Here is a 6,489-nt window from a genome sequence, read left to right as displayed (position 1 = left end):
ATCTAACTCCAACAATCCTAACTCAAACCATAAAAATACAACCCTATAAATAATCACAACCCTTCTATCAGACCCTAACAGAATTCTACCACTAACAAATCCACCAGAAAACTAAATCTATCACTAAATTGAGAATCAACATAACCTTACCATATCTCTACACCCATAATTCCTAATCTTAAATCTAAACCAATTTCAAACCACGATGACATAAACATAATCTAACAATTAAATATAATTATTACCCTAAAGGCATTAAACCTACCCATAACAAATAACCCTAAAATAAACCCTTGGTCCAGATCTTAGTGATAACAATAAACTGACACCTCATCCTAATCTAATAATTAAAAAACCAGAATCTCTCTATAAACCTAAGCTAAATTTAACCCAAAAACTATTAACAGTAACACTAATTCTAACCTAAATGAACCCTAATCTAAATATGATCAAATATAAGTTTAAATGTAACCCTAACCTTAGTACCAAATAACCCTATGCTTTTTTACTTAAATTTTTAATTTTTATAGAAACTTTATGAACAACAAGTTATTCATAATTAAGTTTCAGATGTTCTAACACTTACTCCTTCACAAAGACACTTCTCGATGTCCAATGTTTTGGGTTTCCTTTCTGCTTTTCCCGTTGAGGTGTTTATGGGGAGCATTTACTGTACCTCCTCTTTCTATACAGACAGTGTAAAGAACACAGCCTGTGGTAAGAATTGGGAGGCTCGTTTATCTTTTTTAATTACTTTAGATACTGTGTTTTACAATAGTGTTACTGAAGGAGTATGATATATATCATTTTACCCTTTTTAATCACCACTTCCTCCTCAAAGACCACTTTCCTTCACCATTGTCATATCATTACCTTTTCTGACTTTTACATCCCACCCCAACATTCCACATCCCCAAACCCCTACCTTTTACAGTAGTAAGCTTCTTACTAAAGATTAGTTTTCATGTTCTTAGTTTCTATTGCCTTTGGGCATTTTTATTCTCCAACTGTTTTTTATACAGCACATATTAGCGAGATCATCCTGTATTTATACCTCTTTCCCTCACAAACTCTTATACATAATCTAGCCTTAACCCAAACCTTAATATGACATAACATTAATAAAGCTATTCAACCTAAAACTAATCCTAACTTTAACCCTAATACAATCCTTAAACCTTAACATATATGCAACAATCTATAAACTATATAACCTTAAATTTAACCCTAGTTCTGATACAGAGGTCTGATTTTACCACCCATGATGAAGCAGAAGTCTTCCATACACCACAAAAGCACCAACGGGAGAGTAAATGATCAAGCAAGGAGTCTATAGTTAATCCCATGACAGTATACTTTAAGGGTGGAGAAACCCTGTATCTCCTAGGCCAAAGGAATTCCCTCTATAATGTCCCCAATAATTACTGTGCCTATGCAGGGGGAGAAAAAAAAGAAAAAAAGCACAGAATAATCCTTTTATCCACTTATATATTTATTGATTGATTGATTTTTTTGACTTTTTTATTTTGGTGTAGATATTAAAGTTGATGTCTCCAATTTTATTTTATTTTATCTTTGCACTCGGTATGGTTTGATTTCAGGACCGAGACTATTGTGTGGTGCTTGTCTTTATTGCTGTAGTGCTCACTGGATATTTTATTTGATATTTTTTTCTGTATTGTTGTGGTGTTTTAATTACCTTTTTCCTGTCCTTTCTCAAACTGAGGTTGAAAGCCTCTAGACGGACACTGCCCATTTTCAGCTTATTTAATTTTTTACCCCATTCTATTGCTTTTCTTTTCTTCAAACAAAACCACATAACTCGAACTATCTAACTCCGCCTTTCAAATAGATGGGCAAACAAGGAGGCAAACAAAAGAGGGTACCAGGACCAAACAGATATATGATCACTAGTGGTAAGCTAGACTCAGAGGGGACCACTTACTCTAGCAGCCCGGGGAGTGATGGTAGGGATTATGGGTTGCAGGAAGAGAACAGGGATGGAGGGAGGACAAAGTTGGTGATAGGAATTCCCCTGATTCAATGTTAATATGTACATAAAATACTACTGTAAAAGATATGTAAGCCAATATGGTCAAAGTAAAAATTAAAAAAAAATTTAACCCTAGTTCTAACCTAACTATAAATCATACAATAATCAACACCTAGGTTCAAGTACTATCGAAAGGTAACTCTAAACTTAATAATGCAATTTATGATTTAAATATAAAGCTAATTGTCAAAAATGTAACACTTTTTGAATACACCCAACATAACACACTAATTCCAACACTAACCCTTCCTGTACCCTTACAAGGATGAAAATTCTAACAACAATCTTAAAGAGAGATATATATTAATGGTTTCAAACCAAACACTAACAACTCATACTAATTTTAACATCTAAATCTTATAGCAAACCTTAAATCTTTTTTAATATTTTATTTTAGGCACTGTGGCTACCTTTAATGATAGGGTTTCATGCATAACACATTTCAGCATCACACCCTCTGCCAGAGCAACCACTATCCTCCACTGGTTTCGCAGTGTTTACCAATCCCCATCATTCTATGTCCTAGTTCACTCCCCTGTAATGAATTTCTTACTGAAGACCAGTTCTCAGTTTCTTTGCCTTTGAACATTTGTTACACACCTATTTTGCTTCTTTATATCTCAATTATGAGAAAGATCATAAGTTTTTTCTTTTGATTTACTTTTCACAACATGTTATTCTCCAGATCCATTAACATAAGAAATAAATTGTGTAATTTCATCTTTTCTAAAACTGAGTAATATTACATTGGGTATATTTACTATAGCTTCTCAATTCAATCTTTTGTTCTTGAACACTTTGGTTGTTTACATATTTTGACTATTATGAATAGTGCTGCAATGAATATAGAAGTGCAATTTATTTTCTGAATATCTTTTTGAGCTCTTAATAGAGGCGTCAAGAAGTGCAACTTCTGACTCACATGGAAGCTCAGCCCTGTTTTTGTTTGTTTGTTTGTTTGAGGAGCATCTAAACAGTCTTGCCAAAAACACTGGATTAGTCTGCATTCCCACCAGCAGTTAATGAGAATTATGCTTTCCTTATATATCTACATCAACATTAGTTAAAAATCTAAGGACTGAGATGTTATCTCATTGTTGTTCTGACTGACATTGACCTGATTATAAGTAATGTAATAATTTTTCAGTTGTATTTTTGGCAATTTGTATGTCTTCTTTGAGTAAGTTTCTGACTATTCCTTCCCTCAATTTTTGGTAGGCTTGAGAAAACCCAAAATCTAGTCTTAGTTATAATAAACCCTATCCTAACAAACTAATCCTAGCACTAAACTCTAACCCTAAGAAAACTCTAATTCTAACCATAATCACTGATCATAAATATATTTTGTAATTATATATACCTTATACAATCTTACCTATAGCAAAATACTAACTAATGAAACCCTAAATATATATATAGGGTTTTTTTGTTTTGTTTTGTTTTGTTTTTTGGACAACACTGATTGTGCTCAGAGTTTACCTTTGGCTCTGTGCTCAGGAATCACTTTCTGGTAAGGATAGAAGGAGCATACATGGTATTGGTTCCAGGTTGGTTGCATTAAAAAAAAAGTCTTACCCCTTCATCATAAGTTCCACCCTTTGACTTGTGTAGATACCAAGATCTTTAGATACAGAGGTCTGATTTTATCACCCAGGATGGAGCAGTCTTCCAAACAGCACGAAAGCACCGAGGGGAGAGTAAATGAACCTGACAGGAGTCTATAATTAATCCCATGACAATATACTCCAATGGTGGAGAAATCCTGTATCTCTTAGGCCAAGGGAATTCTTTTTCGAATGACCCCAATATTTAATGTGCCTGTGCACGAGGGGGAAAAAAGCACAAAACAATTTTTCTCTCTTTTTTTTTATTTATCTATCTAGTTTTTGTCGATTTCTTTGTTTTGGTGTGCTTATTGAAGTTGTCTCCATTTATATTTATATATTTATTTTCTTCCTTTCTTTTTTTTTTTATGTGCTTTGCCATGCTTTTATCTCAAGATCATGGCTTTTATGTGGTGCTTATCTTTGTTGTTGGAGTGCTCACTGGATATTTTATTTGACACTTTTTTTTGTACTGTTGGGGTGATTCACCTCTTTTATGCCCTTCATCTCTCAAACCGATGATGAGAGCCTCTAGAAGGACTCGGCCCATTTTTGGCATATTTGATTTTTACCCCAGTTTATTACTTTTTGCTTCTTCAAACAAAACCATGTAACTTGATCTATCTAGTCCCACCTCCCAGTTACAGGAGGAAATAAGGAAACTACCAAGACCAGATGTAAGACCACTAAGTAGCAAGTTAGGCACAGAGGAGACCACGTATTCTTGCAGACCCGGGGGTGAGGGAGGAAGATATGGAAGGTAGGATGGGAACGGAGGTGTAGGGAGAACAATTCAGTGATGGGAATCCCCCTGATATTAAGTTAACATGTACCTAAAATATCATTGTCAAAAATATGTAAGCCACTATGATCAAAATAAAACTATATTATTAAAAAAGTCTTACCCAATATATTATCTCACAAACCCCTACTATTCTAAGTGTGAACTTATTCTAACACCCAACATTACAACACTAGCCCTGATCATAACTTTGATTTTGATCACAAATAAACTAATCTTACCTTTTTAAGCCATGCACTAACTATAATTTTAACCCTAAAATTAACTCTAATAACCCTAACCATAAATTTACTGTAACAATCCTTATCCAAGTGTGAACACTGAGCCTAAAACAAGCCTTGACAATAACCTTAACCCCAACAGGAATATTTGGCCCAAGGGATAGTACAGTAGATAATAATAATAATTGCCTAGGCCTTGCACAGAATCAACCCAGGTTCAATTCCTAGAATCTATTATTGTCACCTCAGCCCTCCAGAATTAATTTCTGAGTGCAGAATGTTCTGAATGTGGATCATAAACAAGCAAGCAATAACAGAAAGAACTTTAAATACAATGTCAAATTGTATTACTTTGGTCAAAGAGTCTGCCTTTATTAAAGTACCACACAGATTGATTACTACAGTTTTGTACAATAGTTTAAAGCTAGAAGTGCAATGTCTTTATCTCTTTTTCTCCAAATTAACTCTGGTAATCAGACCGATAGCACAGCAGTAGGGCATTTGCCTTACATGTGGCCAACCAGGGATGAAACCGGATTCAATCTCTGGCAATTCTGAGCCTGCCAGAAAAAATTTCTGAGTGCAGAGCTAGTAGTAACCCTTATGTGCTGCTATTTGTGGCCCAAAAACAAACAAACACAATTAAATAACTCTGGATATAGCTGCTGAACTCTCCTGGAACTCAGATGTCAGCACCTATCTCTGACTGTCTCCTGTGCTGTGCTGCATTCTTGGCCTGATTTTATCCAGTGTGTGGCTTCATCTGCACATCGCTAGCCTTCCCTGGAGCCTTCCCTGGAGATGAGTTGATACGCCCAGAAAGGGTGAAGCTGCTGAACTCTGCTAGAACTCAGATGTCAGCACTTATCTATAACTGTCTCCTGTGCTGTGCTGCATCCTTGGCCTGATTTCATCTTGTGTTTGGCTTCATCTGTGCATGGCTAGCCTTCCCTAGAGCCTGATTTTATCCAGTGTGTGAGTTCATCTGCACATGGCTAGACTTCCATGAAGCCTTCCCTGGAGATGAGTTGATACGCCCAGAAAGGGGGAAGCCGCTGAACTCTGCTGGAACTCAGATGCCAGCACCTATCTCTGACTGCCTCCTGTGCTGTGCTGCATTCTTGGCCTGATTTCATCTTGTGTTTGGCTTCATCTGTGCACGGCTAGCCTTCCCTAGAGCCTGATTTCATCCAGTGTGTGAGTTCATCTGCACATGGCTAGCCTTCCCTGGAGCCTTCCCTGAAGGTGAGCTGATACGCCCGGAAAGGGGGAAGCCACTGAACTCTGCTGGAACTCAGATGGCAGCACCTATCTCTGACTTCATCCTGTGCTGTGCTGCATTCTTGGACTGATTTCATCCTGTGTGTGGCTTCATCTGTGCAAAGCGAGCCTTCTCTGGAGCCTGATTTCATCGAGTGTGTGGCTTCATCTGCACATGGCTAGCCTTCCCTTGAGGTGAGTTGATACACCCAAAAAGGAGAAGTCACTGAACTCTGCTGGAACTCAGATATCAAAACCGATCTCTGAGTGTCTCCTGTGCTGAGCTGTGCTGTATTCTTGGCCTGATTTCATCTTGTGTGTGGCTTCATCTGAGCATGGCTAGAATTCCCTGGAGATGAGTTGATACGCCCAAAGAGGGAGGAACCAGAGGAGCGTGGCTGCTTAGCACAACATTTAGCCAATGAATACAACCACAACACATAGAAAAACCCACAATACAAGTGTGACAGTGAGGAAACAATGCAGGCCAGTGCCAGACATAGAGAATGAAGATGGCAACTCAGATGAACAGAACATGGCCAACCAACT

General features: G+C 37.1%; 1 pseudogene; it reads right to left on the bottom strand.

The window, feature by feature from the left end:
- Positions 1-633: 633 nt before the first annotated feature.
- LOC126021246 (uncharacterized) lies at positions 634-734 on the bottom strand (annotated as a pseudogene).
- Positions 735-6,489: the final 5,755 nt, after the last annotated feature.

The sequence above is a fragment of the Suncus etruscus genome, chromosome 10 (genome assembly GCF_024139225.1).
Source record: "Suncus etruscus isolate mSunEtr1 chromosome 10, mSunEtr1.pri.cur, whole genome shotgun sequence".
Lineage (NCBI taxonomy): Eukaryota > Metazoa > Chordata > Mammalia > Eulipotyphla > Soricidae > Suncus > Suncus etruscus.
The sequence above is the reverse complement of the archived record's forward strand: the minus strand, read 5'-3'. Positions and strand labels throughout refer to the sequence as shown.